The sequence below is a fragment of the Cygnus olor genome, chromosome Z (genome assembly GCF_009769625.2).
Source record: "Cygnus olor isolate bCygOlo1 chromosome Z, bCygOlo1.pri.v2, whole genome shotgun sequence".
Classification (NCBI taxonomy): domain Eukaryota; kingdom Metazoa; phylum Chordata; class Aves; order Anseriformes; family Anatidae; genus Cygnus; species Cygnus olor.
The window spans coordinates 80,563,517-80,585,561 of record NC_049198.1 but is presented as its reverse complement, the minus strand read 5'-3'; positions in this window follow the sequence as shown (position 1 = coordinate 80,585,561).

Sequence of the window (22,045 nt, the reverse complement as noted above, 5' to 3'; positions counted from 1 at the left end):
CCATTATGGATTGCCCATTTTTCTAAGCTGTTTCCCATCCCCCCATTTTCTTTGTCTTCTGTCTTCTGTTGTCTGTGGTGTATTTGAATAGGACTCTGAAGATTTATTTAAACAAACTATAGACAAAGACATTTCAACCACAAGAATGTGTTTCCACTTAGATTCCTACTGATCCAGTTGCTTTGGTTTTGTATTTTGCCACTTGAATCTTTTTATTTAGTAACACTTCCACCTAAGACTGATATTAGTGTTCTTTCTAGATGAAGTTATCCCAAAGAATTTTGCATTTTTTTTACCTCTTTAGGTTTTGTTTTGTTTTGTTTTCCACAACAGCAAGAGGTTTCTCTGTATTTTTTTTTATGTAACTGCCATGAAGTCCTGTTGCGAAGCAGGAAACAAAGTCAATATAGAAGGCAAGCCATACCAGCTCACCTTTGAATTGCTGTACACTTTTCACTTTTCTCTTTTCATTTAACAGTTTTCTTCAGTTAATTTCTGATATGACCTTGTCACTAGTATTTTGTATTTCAACATATTTCTAGATCGCAGTTCACCTCAACAGGAGAGGCACTTGGCTCTCCAGAAAACTTGCGAGGAAGCAGGCTGGTTTGTTCAAACAGGGCAAATTCTTCTCTGGCCTTTCTTGTTCCGTTTAAAACACTTAACTCGGGCTTGGATTAGGTCAATGAAGAATAAATCTAAATCTAACCATTCTTAGACTGAAATCAAAATGCCCACGTGTTGCTTTGACCAACTTAGCCAAAGCAGCACCAGACTGCGGATAGGCGAGGCTTGTGCCTGCCCTCTGCTCCTCCTCAGGGCAGCCTTCAGATGCCTGTGCTATCTAACTGTATTGCCAAGCGACATTAAGCCACACAGACTGCTTCTGGATGCTTTCAAAGGCTACCTGTCTAATAGGTCAAATGCTGATTTATATCAAATGAATAGCTGGAAAGGTACTGCAGTGTGAGTTACTAGAACAGCACTCGCAGCTGGAAAAGAGTTTTAGAACATTCTTTGAGCTGAGGTTCTGCTATGATAAAGCAATGGCATTTCAAAGCGCATTAATCACCCATGACCAAAGGGACAGTGGGGGCCAGCAGGGCACGGGGACGGCACCAGGAAAAGGGAGGGAAGGCAGCAGCATGCACGGGGCTGTGCCAGCTCTGGTTTGAATCACACCGAGACTTTTTCTGTGGTATATCCAATCTATTTTATTGTTCCTTATTTCACCACCCGCAGGAGCCCTGCTAGAGGCGCCGGGGGGGCGGCCTCTTGCAGGGCTGGGGAGAGTCTTGGGCACTGCCCGCGCGGGTGCGCTTCCTGGGGCGCCGGGACCCCCGAGTCGAGCGGTGAGGAGTGGAGGGGCTGCGCCTGCAGGCCCGGGCAGAGGGACCTGCTGCTGCCTCCTGCCCCAGCTCTTCACGGGGCTCTTCCTGCTCCCTGGGGCTGTCTGCAGCTGGGACTTCGCCAGGACCCCCAGGCTGGAGCATGCCGGATGTGCTGGGGATCTCCTCCGTGTCAGGGTCTGCAGAGCTGCTGGAGGGCGCGGGGCTGGTACTGAAGGCTCCCTGCGCTGGAGCAGCGTGCCCAGAAGCAGCTGCAGGTCTGGCCTCCTGCGCCCTGGCAGCGCGGCTGCTCTCGAGGCCCAGCAGCCTCCGTGCCTCCTGGCCGCAGAGACCCACGATGGTGCCGACGAGCCCGTCGATGAGCGGCACGGTGAGGGGCCCCAAGCCGGGCTGTGTGTGATGAATCATGGCGTCCCTGTCCAGCCCCATCACACACAGGGAGTGCAGGAGGAAGCTCTCTGCAGCTCTCGCCTGCCACCAGCGTGTCCCATAGATGGCTGAGAGCTCCCGGCGAAGCCAGGGCAGCACAGGGTTGAGGATGTCCCTGCGCTCCCTGAACAGCATGGCCCAGTCCTCGGGCAGGAGGCCGCCCACAGCAGCCCGGGTATCGGGCTCCGCAGCCCTCTCCTCGGCTGGCACAGAGGACGGAGCCAGCGCTGCAGGGCTGTGGGGGGCGGTGGCGCTGCCTGCCTGGAAGCCAATAGGTACGGGCACTGCGGGAGGGGAGACGATGCATTCTAGGTAGTCTTCCTCTCCCCGCACGGAAACCTTGATGGTCCTCATGCCCGTCCTGCAGAGTGGGCAGCTCGCCTTCAGTTTGCCCAGCGCTGGATGCAGCCCAGGCAGAACTGGTGGTTACATGGTGTCGCGTACGCCACGTCCTTTCGCCCCTCCCGGCAGACGGGACACGTCCACGCCTCCTCTGTGGCCATGATCTTCACGCTAAGGTGCGCTGGGGAGAGCTGATGGTGATGAGCTACTCCCCTGCACCGGCACTGCAGAAGCAGGTATCGCACACCCTGCGAGGAAGAGAGAAGGTCACTGGCTGTGCCCCGGCCCCTCAGCAGGAAACCCCCCAGCCCCAGCCCCAGCCCCACGGCTGGGTCGTCCCATGCCCCCCGCGGGCTGCCCCGGGGCACGTGTCCCCACACAGCTCACCTGCGCTGCTGCAAGTGCTCCTCACAAGGCCCCGGCTGCCTGAGCCAGGCAGGGCCGGGGAAACACAGGCACTGGCTGCGGGGACGGGCACTGAGAACAGCTGCCGACGGCCCCACAGCACAGCTCCACCAAATCCTTGCTCGGCGCTCCAAGCCTCGCACAAACGCTCAGCAGGAATCCAGGCACGAGCCAGGCTGGGGCAGGCTCTGCCGGCACCCCAATATGAGCAGCGAGGGCCGTGAGGTCACAGTCCGTTGCTGGGTGACCTCAGAGCCCATCGCTGGGTGAAGTCACAACCTGCTGCATTGACCAGGCCCGCAGCGCTCAGCCCAGGAGGGCCATGGCCAGCACCAGCACCGTGCCTCTGCATGCCCACCGGGTCTGCCACGAAGCTGCTGCCTACTCCCTCCCCTCGTCTTTTGTCTTCTGCTCCATGTTGGTGCCTCCCAGCAGCCACCAAGGCCTCAAAACACCATCTGAACTTCCAAAAAGATTTTCCAGAGTTTCAAGACACAACAGACACGGTCCTTTCTGACTCAGAAAAAACCCTATGTTGGTCAAATAAAACAAAACTGTACATACAGGGCATATTAACAAGCGTCAGGTAGGGACGCCTACCATTGCAATTACAAGTAAAAATGCTTCTTCTCTGAGATCCTCTGTACTTATCCAGCAATTAACACAGCTGAGGTTTTTGGATTATACACTGCTTGGATAGGAGTTATATCATCCTCCATGGCCAGCAGTATATATTGTGTGCCAGAAACAACTCGCCTGATTAAGTGAATAAAACAAGGGATTATACATGGAAGAAACATTAATGCAATGATTACACAGAAGAGATAAAACACGTTTGATCCAGGGCCACAATGGGAGCTGAGAAAACCCGTTGAATTCCCAGCCTTTCCACATTTGTGTAGGCATGTGGACCCATTTTTGCATTTCTTTTATTTGTTTCACTACTTTTTCATTGTCATCAATTTGCAAATGACAGTTGGACTCGTTTAATTTTCCACATACCCCTCCTTATTCAGCCAACAAGTAATCTAGGACCACGTGATGTTAGAAAATTGCATTCCTCGTTCAGTTGGATTGATCAGCCAAGAGATCAAGAGCTGCAGCGATCTGATTAGAAATTATTTCTAAAACAGCCTGCAATCTAATTACACGATTTACATTCTAAGTTGGTTCTCTTGCCCTGTAAACCCATTCAGTGGGGTTTCATGTTGTCAGGCCATAATGCTGTATAATTCTTTCCGGAAGCCATTTGTCTTTTCTCCATTTCTGGGAGCTGCCTCTGATGATGGAGGTGTCAATTGATGGTTTTCCCCTAATTAAATCACCATATACTCTGATTCCCAGGGTCTCGCCTTGGGGTTGGAACAGCAGAAAAAATAAAGGTCTACTACACCCTACGTATCAATCCCCTGAGCAATTTGGAGGCAACTGTCGGTTTGCTTGCTGTCCCCAGAGCCAGTAATGTCCTTTGAAGTCCCAAGTGCCATTTGGAAAGGGGCTGGGCCAGGTCTCATTATCTCTTGGCGATCATAATGCAGAGCTTTCCCTATACCTCCAGGCCCTCCTAGGATATGGACCTCCATGTTCATACCATCGTAACAGTAGGCATGTTTCCAAGCTCCAGTGCTCTCTTCCAAGTACAGCTGTATCCCGATCACATTCCCCTGCTGATAGACTCTTTGGTCTTTGACCAAAATTCCTTGAAGAAGGTCCCGGTACCATTCCGATGTTGCCGTGCCCATTGGAAATTTCTCATCACACGTCTCTCATCAGTGGTATTATCTCCACGGCACCTACAACTTGTACTAACCCCTACAGGGAGGCAACCTCTCTCATTCGAGTTGTTACACTTAATCCAACTGCTGTTTGTGTGACGGACATGGGTGGCGTTCCACTTATTGGAATCACTTTTCAGACTATAATCTCTGAGGAAACAGTCTCTTCCGGGGGACAGCATCTAATTACAAACACTTTTCCTACAAACAGTCCGTCCTTGCTAGTTCAATTTAGATTTTAGTAATCCCCTTTCTCTGGGAAATGAATTCGCCAAGGATGAGCTTTGGACTTCCAGAACTCCACCCCATTCTGTACCTCACTTTTGTTGCTAATTCACCACTAGGGCTGGACAGGTTTAGTGGTCCGGGGCCATCCTTCAAACCCTTTTGGTCCCCCACACACCCAACAATTGCTTTACTGCCTCAGCATTGCATGCAGGGATCAAAAACTGATCCCTGAGGGAACTCTAGGACCAGCAGGCATCCAAAGAGGAATGGGCTGTGCTGTTGGGGTATGTGGGGAGAGTGCATTCTTTAAACAGGCAGGAAAACTACTCCCATGTCACATGCGTCAGGATTACTGAACTGAGCACGTAACCTGAGCCCAGTTATATGACTTTTTAATATTAAATGCCAGGGGGTGAGTGCAAGTTATCTGAAGAACTATTTCTTTTACAAATTATGAGAATAACACCTTAAATCTCACTGTAAAATTTATTCTCATCCTGTATTTGGGGGAAGCCACCAAAGAAGGAGAAGGATATATTCTGGCGTGACATTCCTGTCTCAGAATTGGAGAGACATGGATTTGATGGATGAACCACTCAGCAGGTAAGGAATTGGCTGGATGGTCACACTCAAAGAGTTGTGGTCAACAGTGCAATGTCCAGGTGGAAATCAGTGATGAGTGGTGTTCCTCAGGGGTCAGTATTGGGACCAGAACTATTTAACATCTTTGTCAGTGACATGGACAGTGAGATTGAATGCACTCTCACCAAGTTTGCTGATGACACCAAGCTGTGAGGCACAGTTGACATGCTGGAGGGAAGGGATGCCATCCAGAGGGACCTGGGCAGGCCTGAGAGGTGGGCCTGTGTGAACCTCATGAGGTTCAACAAGACCACGTGCAAGAGTCCTGCAACCAAATTAGAGCAATCCCAAACACAAAAGGGAGGAGCACAAAAACAGGCTGGGCAGAGAATGGATTGAGAGCAGCCCTGAGGAGAAGGACCTGGGGGTGGTGGTTGATGAGAAGCTCACCAGGAGCCAGCAATGTGTGCTTGCAGCTCAGAAAGCCACCTGTAACCTGGGCTGCATCAAAAGCAGTGTTGGCAGCAGGGCAAGGGAGGGGATTGTCCCCCTCTGCTCTGCTCTCATGAGACCCCACCTGGAGCCTCGCATTCAGCTCTGGGGCCCCCAACACAAGGAGGACACAGAAGTATTAGAATGAGTCCAGAGGAGGCCATGAAGATGATCAAAGAACTGGAGAACCTATGAACCTTCTATGGAGACAGGCTGAGGGAGTTGGGGTTGTTCAGCCTGGAGAAGAGAAGGCTCTGAGGAGACCTTACAGTGGACTGCCAGTGCTTCAAGGGGGCTACAGGAAGGCTGGGGAGGGACTCTACGTCAGGGGGAGTAGGGATAGGCCAATGGTTAAGGGCTTGAAACTAAAAGTGGGTAGATTAGGTGATCTAGAAAGAAGAACTTCTCTACTCTGAGGCACCAGCACAGGCTGCCCTGAGGAGCTGGGGCTGCCCCATCCCTGGCAGTGCCCAAGGCCAGGCTGGATGGGGCTGGGGGCAGCCTGGGCTGCTGGGAGGTGTCCCTGCCCATGGCAGGGGGGTTGGAAGCGGGTGGTCTATAAGGTCTCTTCCAACCCAAACCATTCTATGATTTCTTAAGAACAATCTTCCCTGTACGATGTTTCTCATGCCAAATAATCTTAGATATTTATTTCTCCTTTGGACAAAAGACATGTGATTTCCTTAGCTGCCACTGATGAGTCCAGAGAAGAGCAATCTTTGAGACTGTTCCCCAAGAAAACACAACAAAAACCAAAACAAGCAGAGCAGAACATGATGGGATGGTTTTGTCGAGACAGGAGAGAGAGCCATGCAGAGCAAAAGAGGCTGGTCATATTTGCAAAGGGTATTTAACTCCCAACAAGCTAAAGTTAACTCCAGTGACAGCTGAAAACATTAAGCATCTTCCAGGATGATGGTGTCTATCCACAGGTAAAATCATGCTTTCTGGGGAGCACACTCCAGAGAGTATCATTAGAAAGGGAGATAAAAAAGGTTACCAAAATAAAATAAACACTTGTTTCATCTTGAAAATGTAGATAATGTTTACTAAACCCTCTTCTCTGAAAGAGACCATTATGGATTGCCCATTTTTCTAAGCTGTTTCCCATCTCCCCATCTTCTTTTTCTTCTGTCTTTTGTTGTCTGTGATGTATTTGAACTGGACTCTGTATGAAGGTTTATTTAAACAAACTATAGACAAAGACATTTCAACCACAAGAATGTGTTTCCACTTAGATTCCTACTGATCCAGTTGCTTTGGTTTTGTATTTTGCCACTTGAATCTTTCTATTTAGTAACACTTCCACCTAAGACTGATATTAGTGTTCTTTCTAGATGAAGTTATCCCAAAGAATTTTGCATCTTTTTTACCTCTTTAGGTTTTGTTTTGTTTTGTTTTCTACAACAGCAAGAGGTTTCTCTGTATTTTTTTTATGTAACTGCCATGAAGTCCTGTTGCGAAGCAGGAAACAAAATCAATATAGAAGGCAAGCCATACCAGCTCACCTTTGAATTGCTGTACACTTTTCCCTTTTCTCTTTTCATTTAACAGTTTTCTTCAGTTAATTTCTGATATGACCTTGTCACTAGTATTTTGTATTTCAACATTTTGTATTTCTATACTGTAACACATAGAATATCATCCTATTTGAATAAAAGGTGCTATTGTAGTGAAAATACTAAGACAGCCTCCAATATTAAGTGACCACTTCTGAATGAAGTAGGAAGAATTTAATGTAGAGATTCCTTTCACTATCTGCCAGTACGTGTATGGGTCTTTCTCTTCCACTCAAATCACAAAAATGAAACCTTTTTTTTTTGAGATCTGCTAACATCCAGATGACATCACTGACTCCTCTCTGGCAGCAAGGTGAGCCACTTGAACTTCCCAGCACAGAGAAGTGCCTGCTCCCAGGCAGCCCCAAGGTGCAGCTGGTTTATGGAAGGGGAGTATAGTGTGTGGTCTCTCTTGCCACCCTCTGTCAGCTTTTTAAACATATTTCCATTCACCCGTTAAGTGGGGATGTGCTGTTTCCCCATTTACAGGTATGCAACAGTGACCTGGGCAGACTATAGCCCTCTCAGATGCACAGGCACAGTTCAGGAGCAGGAACCAAAGGGGCATGTTCACACTGTGCTCAGAAAACCTGTTGAAAAGGGGTGTAACAACTGCTCGTGGTTAGGGGTGAGATGATCAGATAGCACTGAACAGCAACATGTGTGCCTGCATGGGTCATATTTACCCACAGAACACTGCACTGCACTCTAAATTGTAGACCCTGTTTTAAACGACCTGCCAAAATTCATAGTAGAATGGCTAACTACATGGTCTAGCGCAGCCAATGGCATGACCAGAAGAGTCAAATGCATCCCAGCGCCTGGGATGGTGCCTGTGTGGCTGTGGTGGTTGCCCTCAGCAGCACCGGAAGGAGGTACCATAATGGAGCAATGTTCCTATCTGGTACGCACATCCAGGCTCTGAACTGTGGAGTACTCGTGCTGTTGTGCCTGTGTGCCCCGGTTGTGTTAAGGTCTGGAATAGCCCATCCGAACAGAAACAGCCCCACTCTTCCCACTCCATAGTGTGGACAACTATTCTGCTAAACCTCCTCTGCACTGCTGTCTGCCAAATCTGCACAGAACTTAACAGCTTTACTTCTTAAAGCTGGAAACTCCTCTTGACAAAAAAAGAAAATTCAAAAATATTCCATTCTACTCAGCATCCTGAATACCCAGGATAGAAATAAGTATCTCGTGATTGAGCAGATATAGCACAGCTTTTGCTGGATTAAAAGGATGATTAATTCATACACATTATACTTAAAAGTTATTTTGGAGAAAGCATGAGCAATATATGCCTGGAAATTCCCAATTAGATTCAAGAGTATGCTGGAGTGAGTAAGCACACACCCACTGAAACAGATGTTTGTTTGCACTGTCGCAGTGTGTGTATCACCTACCCAACTGACTTCAGAGATGTGAGGGGGTGGGTACAAGATGCTGCTGAATTCAAAGTGACCATATCGTTTGTTTTACTATTACACTTCTCAGAATGAACAGTTCTTGGAGAAAATTTCAAAACAAAATTCAGGCAAGAGAAAGAAGACAACCCTTAAGCCACCTCCCTGAGCAGAGGATTCTGGTCTGACACCTTTCTCTGAGATAAAAAGAAAAAGCTTCTGATTATCCCCAACAGCAGGGTATAGTGTTAGAGACATTCAGGCAGCTGAGCAGGGTGTCAGTCACCTGGCATTTTTCTAATGAGCTCTATGGGACTCTTTGCACTGCTGCTTTAGCAGCTTGGAGATGTCTCTGCTGAAATTCCGCAGCCTTGTTGTCTTTCTGCTGCTTACTTCCCCTTCTAGTTTTTGGGGCACTTGTGCAGCTCATTTGTGCTCCCTTCCCTTCCCTTCCCTTCCCTTCCCTTCCCTTCCCTTCCCTTCCCTTCCCTTCCCTTCCCTTCCCTTCCCTTCCCTTCCCTTCCCTTCCCTTCCCTTCCCTTCCCTTCCCTTCCCTTCCCTTCCCTTCCCTTCCCTTCCCTTCCCTTCCCTTCCCTTCCCTTCCCTTCCCTTCCCTTCCCTTCCCTTCCCTTCCCTTCCCTTCCCTTCCCTTCCCTTCCCTTCCCTTCCCTTCCCTTCAAAATTTAAAACTTTACCAGGTTGCTTCCTTCTACAAAAATCAGTCCTGTTCCCAGAGTAATAAATGTTTACAGACAGGCAGATTGGGAGCTTATTTATCTTTGTGATGCTCATCAAGCACTCGCATGTCAATGCCAAATTTGCAGATGGTTTCAGTTAGGACAGAGTTAATTTTCCTCCTAGTAGCTGGTAGGGTGCTATGTTTTGGATTAGGATGAGAAGAGTGCTGATAACATGCTGATGTTTTAATTGTTGCAGAGCAGTGCTTACACCAAGCCAAGGACTTTTCAGCTTCTCGCTCTGTCCTGCTAGCGGGCAGGCTGGGGGTGCAGCAGGAGCTGGGAGGCGACAGACCCAGGACAGCTGACCCAAAGTGGCTGAAGGGGTATTCCATACCATCTGACAGCATGCTGAACAATATATAGGGGTGGCTGGCCGGGGTGGAGGGGGGGGCCGGCTGCTCGGGGATAGGCTGGGCATCGGTCGGTGGGTGGTGAGCAATTGCATTGTGCAACACTTGTGTCATACACATTATTATTAGTAATACTATTATTATTATTATTATTATTATTATTATTGTTATTATTGTTATTATTGTTATTATTATTTTCCTGTCTTAATAAACTGTCTCTATCTCAACTCACAGGCTTCACTTTCCCGTTTCTCTCCCCCATCCCAGAGAGGGAGGGGGGAGGGTGAGCGAACGGCTGTGTGGTGTTTGGCTGCGGCCGGGTTAAACCACAACACAGAGGTTGGTATCATGTCCCATTCTCTGTCTGTCTGTGTGTCCAAACACCTTCTCAACAGTGGTAAAAGGCAGAAAGGCAGTGGTGAGAGAGTTGTCAATACCCGTTTCTGAAAGGAGATTCCTACCTCTCCTTTTGACTTAGGCAAAAAATTAAATGGGACTAAGAGCAGTAAACCAGAAAGCTGCCCTGCAGATGCGGGGATAAGAAGTCTCGCAGTGTTGTACAGGTTAAAATAAATAAATAAATAAATAAAAGAATTCAGACCTGAGATTCCAACATCATTCTCAAAACCAGTTTGTCACCAACTAAATTTCAAAAAAATTATAAAAAAAGGCAAAAAAAATCATGAATCTAAATAACCCTAAGAAAATAGACACATGTTCTGATTTTACAGATGCAAAGAAAATCATGAGAAGAAATTCCAATTAAGTACTGTGACACTCTCGCATGATTTCCTTAGGGAGAATGATAAGTTGAAAGATCTAGCATTAATACGCAGTATGGTTCATCAGCTTACTCTTTACAATAAAGATCCAGAATTGCTATTCATTCTTATAAACAGGGAGAGATAGGGAGATCTTGTGACTTGCCAAAGATGATGTAGCAAGATGGACAATGTGTAGGCATCCCAAAATTTGGGCCTTGGTTCTACCTAGACAATGAGTTAAAATGAAAATTCAGAGTGGTTTGCATTCCTCTTACCCATTTTAAGTCAGCTTTCAAGCACTGAAATAGCTTACTTAAATTGTTCTTATTGTTTCCTCTTAAAGCAAACTATCTCTGCCCTCCAACAGGAGGACAAGGTGGATGAGATATAAACTGATAAGGACAGTCACCATTGTTGAGAGCTTTTAAATCTCATTCTCCACAGTGCACTTTGCCAACACTGAACAAAAGTGAACATATGTCTGTGAAACAGCAGCAGTAAATTCCATCTGGGGTTTGGAAAAAAAAAAAAAAAAAAAAAGGATTGGTACCTACTAAAAGTGTTAAGGGACAATTTTGTTTGCAGAAAGGCATGGACATGTCATTAGCATAAATTCCACCACTCCATTGCATTTACCCTGAGGTTCACTTCTGATTGAGGTAAATAATTGGCAAAGACCTTGCAAACCTTGCTGTTGCAGTTTTAGGCATTGTGGCTTGCTATCCATCTGCCCTGGTCTCCCTGTCACAGAGCTGGCACCAGGGAATGTGTACTGCTCCAGGGCCAGGCTGAACGTCTTGGATTAAATGTCCAGTAAAATTGTGTCTCAATGAAATGCTGGACTTTGCATGTACATGGACAAGAATCCCTGTAAATTCCCCCTGCTGATTATGCAGTCAAAGCCATGGAGAAGAGGCAGGATAACATGTTCTAAGTCTATTAATATATCTTACTGCTACGGCTCTTTGTAAAGGGAGAGCGAGTCAAAGATCCAGCTTTTGAGACGACCATGATAACCTAGGTCACTAAAGCTCCTTCTTCCTTGTGTCACAATAAACAGATGCACACCAGAACCACAGAAAATAGATGTCTGGTTGCATACATAGGCTATTAATATAGAGATTGCTTTGCCAAAACACCAGTTCAGTTTTGATCCTATTTAAGTACATGTCCATTGTAACGTATAGGATCCTTTAAAAGTCTTCTTTAAGCTGTAATGAAGGCAAGAGAAAAAATGTTTTACAGAGGTTGTCTCATCTCTGTCTTTGATCATGTAGGCATCATTTCATGGAAAAAGATGAATGTGGTTTTGGTTTGTTCTTCTAAATGTGTATGTGCCCTAAACAAAGGAAAATGGTAATCTAAAACCAGGGAAATTTGCAATTGTGTCACTTCAATAGCAGTCGTGCTCTTTTATTTCTCGGGTGGCCTCAGGAGCAGCTGCTTGTATGGGTCTACGCTCCAGAGGAGAGAACAGGGACACCTGAGCCAGACCCCCCTGCCTAGCTTCTGGGGGACGTGGCTGGCTCCAGGTGCAGCAGGGAGGTGGGCAGGTTTTGAGGGGAGTGTGTGGTCCTTCGCCTCGCTGAGCTGTGCTCGTTTCTCATTTCTGGGCTATGCTGCAGGGGCTGCCATGGAGTTATTTGTTACTCATTACCAGCGTTGGTGTTGTGGGGATAGGTCAATACCATGTTAGAGGTCTCCTGCAGTTCCTTCTTGAGGCAGTTGCGTAATTGCCAGCCTGTTTTGTATCTGCTGCACTCCTCTAACAAAAGGAGGTGCTTGATCCCACTCTTTGTTTCTCATTTTAAACTTCCCATTGTGCTCTCTCTGAGCTGTTCTCCTATTTCTTCTTTTTCTCTTTCCTTTGATCTGAAACAGATAAGAATCAAGATTGCACTCTGGCTCTTTCTGAGAGGACTCAACACTTCTATATTTATAAGAGCTTGAAAACAACACAGAAGTAGGAAAGAAGATAAAAAAAATGTGAAGAAGCAGAACCCCTTAAGGCAAGATTTTTATGTCAAAACACTTGTTGGCTGCTTGTTCTGAGGCTTTCAATTTAAACAATATATGAAAGGCAGTGGCCTGAATCTTTCCAGTTGAAATTTTAGGGAGATCAAGGAAAGTGCCATGGCTGTTGCTGAACTGTGTGCTCATGATGCTCTAGTTTGAATTTATTTTTAGAGTTGGAAACCTCTTCTCTTCTATGATACTCAGCATTGTTGCACCAGGAAGACTGTCAGAAGGAATTTAGCTTATATGCTCCCTTTTTCCGTGACCTTAACTTCTACAGCTCTTAGCTCTGTTTGGCATTTCCAGCAAAACCTTCTTATCCAGATTGTCTTAATTTTTTTATTTGCATTGATGCCACTCATACAATTTCAGAAAAATATGATAATTAGTGCTGCTTGTAAGTAACTTTTAGGGAAATGTCAGCTGCTCTGCACTCAGCATATGCTGAAGCAGTATTCTTCAGATGCTTGAAATTTCATCTCCAGATTCCTGTGGATGAACAGGTCACTTCAAAGCTCTATTATGAATGAAAGTGGCATTAGAAAATTACAGATGCCAGCTAACTTCAGAATGTGTTAGGTGTGAAAAATAAAATTACTACTGAAGGGAATAAGAAAAGTGAAGTGAGAATTCTGATTAAAAAAAAAAAAAAAAAAAGTGTTAGTGGAGCATATCTCCTAACAATGTTTTGGAAATAATTTATTTTATAAAAGATTTTGGTAACAGAAGCTATCATCTCATTTCTCATGACACCTCCCAGCAGCCCAGGCTGCCCCCAGCCCCATCCAGCCTGGCCTCGGGCACTGCCAGGGATGGGGCAGCCACAGCTCCTCTGGGCAGCTTGGGCCTGGGCCTCACCCTCCATCAGAGTAGAGGGGTTCTTCTTTCTAGCTCACCTAATCTCCAATTTAGAGACATGGATATAGTGCAGGACCGTGTCAAATGCCTTGCAAAAATCCAGGTAGAGGACAGTTGCTCTTCCCCTATCCACCAGCTCTGTAACCTCACTGTAGAAGGCCACCAGATTTGTCAGGCATGATCTGCCAAAAACATCAGCTGTATTAATTGCTGGATAAGTACAGAAGATCTCAGAGAAGAAGCATTTTTAACTTGCGATTGCAGTGGTAGGCATCCCTACTCGATGCTTGTTAATATGCCCTGTATGTACAGTTTTGTTTTATTTGACCACCATAGTTTTTTGTTTGTTTTTTGTTTTTTGAGCCAGAAGGGCCCGTGATTTCGTAGCATCCTCTTCTTGATGATTCTACAACTGCTTGTTTTTCATGGCCACCGTCCTTGTTTTGGGACTGTGGGATCTTCCCCTGTGCCCTTATCTGTGTAATGTACCCCCCACTGTTATGACTGTGCAATCACTCCTGAATACGCAAGGTTAGTGGAGTTTTCCATTGCAAACACATAACACTAATTCCTACAATTCCCCCCTCTTCTTTTCTTACTCCTATGGCTGTTTTTGCACCTCTTCACATCCCCCACACTCGAGGTTTTCCAACATTAAGGCACAATATTTTTCTTCTGATGTCAAGGGAGATGACAGATACGCAGTGCTGATATTACTACAATACTAACAAATCATTGCTTGAGCCAGTCCCACCCTGGCAACCACGAGGTAAAGGTGTGAGGTCACCTGCTGGAGTGCTGTCCAACAATATACAAAGGACATATATGTGGAGAAGAAATTGTTTGTTGTGTCTTGAAACTTTGGAAACTCTTTTTGGAAGTTCAGTTGGTGTTTTGGACTGGACAGTGGGAGGTACGAGGGCACCTGCTGGAGCACTGGCAAGACAGGGCCCAGGCCTGGGTGGCTGCTGGGAGGCACCAACACGGAGCAGAAGATAAAAGACGAGGGGAGGGAGTAGGCAGCAGCTTCGTGGCAGAGCCAGTGGGCATGCAGAGGCACGGTGCTGGTGCTGGCCATGGCCCTGCTGGGCTGAGCGCTGCGGGCCTGGTCAATGCAGCAGGTTGTGACTTCACCCAGCGATGGGCTCTGAGGTCACCCAGCAACGGACTGTGACCTCACGGCCCTCGCTGCTCATATTGGGGTGCCGGCAGAGCCTGCCCCAGCCTGGCTCGTGCCTGGATTCCTGCTGAGCGTTTGTGCGAGGCTTGGAGCGCCGAGCAAGGATTTGGTGGAGCTGTGCTGTGGGGCCGTCGGCAGCTGTTCTCAGTGCCCGTCCCCGCAGCCAGTGCCTGTGTTTCCCCGGCCCTGCCTGGCTCAGGCAGCCGGGGCCCTGTGAGGAGCACTTGCAGCAGCGCAGGTGAGCTGTGTGGGGACACGTGCCCCGGGGCAGCCCGCGGGGGGCATGGGACGACCCAGCCGTGGGGCTGGGGCTGGGGCTGGGGGGTTTCCTGCTGAGGGGCCGGGGCACAGCCAGTGACCTTCTCTCTTCCTCGCAGGGTGTGCGATAGCTGCTTCTGCAGTGCCGGTGCAGGGGAGCAGCTCATCACCATCAGCTCTCCCCAGCGCACCTTAGCGTGAAGATCATGGCCACAGAGGAGGCGTGGACGTGTCCCGTCTGCCGGGAGGGGCGAAAGGACGTGGCGTACGCGACACCATGTAACCACCAGTTCTGCCTGGGCTGCATCCAGCGCTGGGCAAAACTGAAGGCGAGCTGCCCACTCTGCAGGACGGGCATGAGGACCATCAAGGTTTCCGTGCGGGGAGAGGAAGACTACCTAGAATGCATCGTCTCCCCTCCCGCAGTGCCCGTACCTATTGGCTTCCAGGCAGGCAGCACCACCGCCCCCCACAGCCCTGCAGCGCTGGCTCCGTCCTCTGTGCCAGCCGAGGAGAGGGCTGCGGAGCCCGATACCCGGGCTGCTGTGGGCGGCCTCCTGCCCGAGGACTGGGCCATGCTGTTCAGGGAGCGCAGGGACATCCTCAACCCTGTGCTGCCCTGGCTTCGCCGGGAGCTCTCGGCCATCTATGGGACACGCTGGTGGCAGGCGAGAGCTGCAGAGAGCTTCCTCCTGCACTCCCTGTGTGTGATGGGGCTGGACAGGGACGCCATGATTCATCACACACAGCCCGGCTTGGGGCCCCTCACCGTGCCGCTCATCGACGGGCTCGTCGGCACCATCGTGGGTCTCTGCGGCCAGGAGGCACGGAGGCTGCTGGGCCTCGAGAGCAGCCGCGCTGCCAGGGCGCAGGAGGCCAGACCTGCAGCTGCTTCTGGGCACGCTGCTCCAGCGCAGGGAGCCTTCAGTACCAGCCCCGCGCCCTCCAGCAGCTCTGCAGACCCTGACACGGAGGAGATCCCCAGCACATCCGGCATGCTCCAGCCTGGGGGTCCTGGCGAAGTCCCAGCTGCAGACAGCCCCAGGGAGCAGGAAGAGCCCCGTGAAGAGCTGGGGCAGGAGGCAGCAGCAGGTCCCTCTGCCCGGGCCTGCAGGCGCAGCCCCTCCACTCCTCACCGCTCGACTCGGGGGTCCCGGCGCCCCAGGAAGCGCACCCGCGCGGGCAGTGCCCAAGACTCTCCCCAGCCCTGCAAGAGGCCGCCCCCCCGGCGCCTCTAGCAGGCTCCTGCGGGTGGTGAAATAAAGAACAATAAAATAGATTGAATATACCACAGAAAAAGTCTCGGTGTGATTCAAACCAGAGCTGGCACAGCCCCGTGCATGCTGCTGCCTTCCCTCCCTTTTCCTGGTGCCGTCCCCGTGCCCTGCTGGCCCCCACTGTCCCTTTGGTCATGGGTGATTAATGCGCTTTGAAATGCCATTGCTTTATCATAGCAGAACCTCAGCTCAAAGAATGTTCTAAAACTCTTTTCCAGCTGCGAGTGCTGTTCTAGTAACTCACACTGCAGTACCTTTCCAGCTATTCATTTGATATAAATCAGCATTTGACCTATTAGACAGGTAGCCTTTGAAAGCATCCAGAAGCAGTCTGTGTGGCTTAATGTCGCTCGGCAATACGGTTAGATAGCACAGGCATCTGAAGGCTGCCCTGAGGAGGAGCAGAGGGCAGGCACAAGCCTCGCCTATCCGCAGTCTGGTGCTGCTTTGGCTAAGTTGGTCAAAGCAACACGTGGGCATTTTGATTTCACTCCAAGAATGGTTAGATTTAGATTTAATCTCCATTGACCTAATCCAAGCCCAAGTTAAATGTTTAAATGGAAACAAGAAAGGCCAGAGAGGAATTTGCCCTGTTTGAACAAACCAGCCTGATTCTTCGCAAGTTTTCTGGAGAGCCAAGTGCCTCTCCTGTTAGGGTGACCTCAGGCACTGGCGTGGCCTCCACAGGACAGTCAGGTGCCAAGACAAGCGGGGCTGGCATCAGGGCCTGGGTGGGTGGGACACACACTGATGTGGTGGGATCAAAGTGGTGAGAATGGCTTGCTTCCACACCCCTGGCATTCAGCTGCTCCGTGTTAATAACAAACAGGCGTGAGCAGGTAGGTAATGGGCACTGCCCTCCCTCTCTGGAATAGCTGGCGATGTAACAGCAGCTCTTACTTGCCGCTGAAACATCGTAGGAAGTGTGTCTAAAAGATATCTTTCTTATTTTCCCTTTTTTGGGTACACTCTGGGCCTAGTACTGATTTTGACAGGAAGAACTTGTAAGTTAGTTTCTCATAGTTCATTTCAGTGAGACTAGCTTTTCTCACACAAGAAAACTTTTTTGAATTTTTAACCTAAAATCATTGCTTGTTGTCACTTATTGATACTTACTCAAACGTCATATATGAAATAGCTTACTAATTAAGTTACCAAGAGAGAAGAAACTGATAGGCCTTTTCTCTATATAGCTTCTAAATCCTGAATGTGCTTTAATCAGCTTACCTATGTATTTGTTCTCTTATCTCATGCTTTCATGCTCTGTTCTTTCCTGTCTTTTCCCTTTTACAGCACATTTGAAATGGAACATGAAGAACCCTGTATAACAGCCATTTTAAATTAATTAATCAATGTAGTTAGTCTTCCAGCAAGACTTCTACAGAACTGGCCCCTTTAAATTACATGTGCAGTGAAAATAATGATTTAGAGTTCTCAGCAATGTTTTTATCAACACTAAATATTATTTATACTGTTATCAAAACATCTCAACAACATATGAATGTGTTGGCCTTCACTTAGGGGTTTATTGCAGATCTTGCAAGTGAGGACAATTAAGTCCCTTACTGGAAGTAAAACATTGTTAAAAGTATACCTCCCCCAAAAGTAGAATTTAAAAATGAAGGGATTTATATCCATTTAGGTGAAATTAATAAAATATTTTCCTAAAATATTTCCCTTTTTCTGATCATCTCTGTTATCTGGATTACTAACAGGGTATGAACTTGCTACTTCTTCTTTCTATTGCCAGAAGAATAATTTGGGGTTTTCTTTGTCTCTTTCAAATATTCATATTATTGCTGTTTTTCTGGGCTTTTCTGTGTCTCCTACAGGTCTGCCTGTGCATTTTCCAGGCTTTTTGCTTGGATTAGTTAGAGACATAAAGTAAACAAAATTAGCCAGGTTTCTACAAATGGACGGTTGTTCACCAACTGCTTCCTGCTTGCATAAGTGCACGCAGCAGGTAATGTGTGGTGTCATTAGTCCCCTGTTTAACTGCACGTATGGCTGGGAGGGCATGTTTGCATTTCATTTGAACAGATATGATTAGCTGTTCTCAGTGTTCGTCTGCAGTAAAACTGAAAATGTGTCATGCGCTATTACCCAAGCAAATGTAATGCCCCCAAAATAAACATGCCCCACTAGTTTGCAGGCAGTAATTGAAGGAAAAACAGGTGTTTCTCATATTCTTTGTGATTGCCTACACATATGGCTTCTTTTATGTTATCCTTCAATTACTTTGTAGCATTGGCTCCTGCAGAAAAAGAAATAGTGTTACCGAAAAAGAGTGTGGTTCAAGAGTATTCTTTGGTCTAGAGCCAAATTGAATACGAGTGGCACAGCCCTCTTTAGTATTTAAATAATTAAGCTACACCAGCTACCACATCCACTTTGGCCATCAAACTGTGTTTCCAGCAATTGTCATTTTCAAATATGGTCCTCTGACTTAGCAAGTTAAAGCTAAATATAACACAAAATGCCACTGAATGTTGTTAAACTCCTCAAATTGGATCTTTCAAATATTCAATAGAATAATATGGACACTTGCATGACGGATTGTTTTTATACTTTACAGCCTGAAGTTTTATTTTGCAGAACTGTTCAGCTCCCAATAGCTGTCTGAGGTCTAGTGATCTTGCAGCATTAACAACAGACAGGATTTTGTAATGAGATGCAGGTAGAAATACCAGCAGCCACTTTCTATAGAACGCATTTTACAAGGGCTTGTTCTTCTAGGTTAATGCACTTGAATGAGAGACAGAAGGAGGTAGAAGGCATTGTTCCTAACGGATGATATCACAGAGCAGTTCCTCAGCGGTCAGGGTGAAAGTCAGAGGAATTCTGCAAATTTGGCTGCAAGCCTGGCCCTGGAGCCACTCAATGGCAGCCTGAAAAGCCACTCTTAGATGACGAAAGCTTGTAATACATGGAGCAGTCAAAACACTTTAACTCAAATTGGGATGATCTTTGATCCTTATGCATTAACCTCTTCCCTCCAAACAAGCGTCTCTGCATTTGCATCACGATTTCCGTCAGAACAAGGCTTGCTGTGGACAGCCCACTGTTTGAGCTGTTGGTCACTGTAGGTCTCTCTAGTAGTGAGCTGTGGTCCTGTATTTCATTCTCAACTCAGCAGCAGAATGCAGAGAAGCAGCAACACCTTCAGGACGTGTTCCTCCTGTTTCTTCAACATGACTTTTCTAACTTACTGTATTGAAGGTTTACAGTTTACCCATGAAGAACTACTAATATTTTAACCTAGTTAAGTTTACATGTTGAAAGAAAATTATATAAGTAGCCAAAATCTCCAAGAATACTAGAATGGCTGAGGTTGGCAATGCCCTCTGGGTCTATCTGCTCCCACCCCTGCTCCAGCAGGGCCACCCACAGCACGGTGCTCAGCACCACGTCCAGGAGGCTTTTGAAGATCTCCAAGGAGACTCCACAACCTCTCTGGGCAGCCTGTGCCACTGCTCCATCACCAGCACAGAAGCGCTGCCTGGTGTTCAGGGGGAACCTCCTGCGCTCCAGTTTGTGCCCTCTGCCTCTTGTCCTGGCACTGGGCACCACTCAGAAGACCCTGGCTCCATCCTCTTTGCACCCTCCATTCAGGTACACATGAATATGATCGCCCCAGAGCCTTCTCTTCTTCAGGCTGAACAGCCCCAGCTCTCTCAGCCTTTCCTCACAGAAGAGGTGCTCCAGCCCACTGAGCATTTTGGTTGCCCTACATCGGACTCTCTCCAGTATGTCCATGTCTCTTATGTACTGGGGAGACCAGAACAGGTCCCAGCACTTGAGGTGCAGCCTCTTCTGCACTGAGCAGAGGAACAGGATAGCCTCCCTTGATCTGCTGGCAATTTCATTGCCTACTGCAGCCCAGCGCACCATCAGCCTTCTGTGCTGCACATTGCTGGCTTGTGTTCAACTTGGTGTCCACCAGGAACCCAGGTCATTTTCTGCCAGGCTGCTCTCCAGCTGGGTGGCTCCCAGCATGTCGTGGTTCTTAGCTTCATCCTGCAAAATCAAATGGGTCAGCTTTGTGAAGTGACATCAGAAATGACTTTGCTTTCTGGCTTTATCATGTAACTGATTCAAAGTGAAAAGTGATTGCATAACACCATTCTTCATCAAAAATATTCTTTTGAAATATTAAGATGATAAAATGATGCAGTTCCCCTGAAGCTTCATGATTATTACTTTTTCTGCAGAAAAAATAGAAAACTAAAGGTGTTTTTCCCACCTTTAATTTTCATTATGGTCTGTTCCTTTTTATCTTTGCTATTTAACTATTTGTCTCACCAAGAAAGACAATTGCTCCTCTTCTACAAGGTGCACAAAAATGGAGGCTACATCTTTATCTCTTTAAAGTTTCCCGGGGTGCTTTCGTTTCATTGACAGCTTTCTCACTTCATGAGTTTCAGGGCTTCATGCCTGTGCTTCATACCTTGTAGTAAGTATATTTCTTTGGATACTAGTTGCCATTCAGAGATGGTGAAGATTTTGAGCTTTCCAACCTTACCCCGTGGGGCAGAATCTGCCTGTCTGCATGGTTCTGACTGATCTCTCATGTTGAAAATTTGATGGTGTGGATTTGTTGCCACTGTGAAAATGGTAAAGCCAAGCAGTACTGTCTGGAACAGAGAGAGCAAATCCCACACCTGCCCAGCCCCTGCTCCTCCAGTTTCCAGCACTAGCCCTTTCTCCCCAGCATGTGCTGCAGCAAATGCAAATGGGTGTCCTGAATGATGCCACGACAGTTAAGCAGCAAGCTGGGCTCAAAAACATAGTCTTGAAACTTGAATATGAACTACCAGTTTTAAATATTTCAGCCCTACTAACAAGCAAGGGAATAGGATGTTGTGTGTAAGCGCCTGGCTTTTCAAAACCAGTCTGTCTCCCTTTTTTGTGCATGTATATTTGAAGGATCAGAAATCTGAGTACAAAAAATACAGCTATAACTTAAAACTTATACAAGCATTTTGACAAGGAGGAAGAAAAACAAAAAAACAGTTAAGTTCCTAGGCACAAGAGAGTTGAAATAGTGTCTGTGGTTATAATGGGGCTAACTTTTCATGTGGGGTGTATGAGGACACTTCCAATAACACCTTCTCCAAACACCCTGGAGGAAGCTACAAAACCTCAACGGAAGTTCTTCAAAATATCCCTGTGAGGTAAGTGTGCTGAAGGGGAGGAATCTGGAACATAAACAGATGAAGATTTGTATTTATAATTGCTGAAGCAATTCAAGACTTCAGAACACTTGCCCTTGGGTCCTGATTTTGAGTTAATTTACACTGCTGTCATATAATTAAAAATAAAAATAAAAATAGAATAACTGCTGATTTACACTCATGTTATATGAAAATCAGGACTGGGGGGATTTATTGCTTGTCCTTCAACTGATAGGTACAACTCTTCATGGACTAGCATAATACAGACATTGTATCTTTGCTCAGGTGAACGTTTTGCACTTGGGCCATAACAAGACACTTCCAGTTGGGAAATTTAATGATTCCCGATCAAATATCACACACTAAAAACAAACCCAAACATTTCTTTACCAACCTTTCTCCACAAGAAGAAAATAAATCCTTCTCAGAACCTATTTCCCCTAGTTAGGAGGAAGTCTGTGTTGAATACCATGCTAAACTGAAGTTATACAGTAGAAATCATCTTTTTATAGTTGGTCTTCTGTTTGCTTCTGAGCTTACACTTAGGCAGAATACCATTAGGTGCACTAAATAAATCTTTCACTGATAAACAACAAATGTGAAGTGCTTATGGACCATGAAACAATTATCATTGACTCCACCTGATGCTGCTGAGCAAGCTGTTCTTTTCCATTGTGCTATTATTAGATGGGAATGCAGTGGGTTGGACAGCATCCTTCATTAACGGATAGGATAACCAAGTTTGTATAGCGCATAGATCATTTTCTACCAGAGCTCAGGACCTTGTACACAGGCCATCTAACTGAAATCCTGAACAAAATGTTATCTCCATAAATAAACACATTGGAATAAACTAAGACTTTA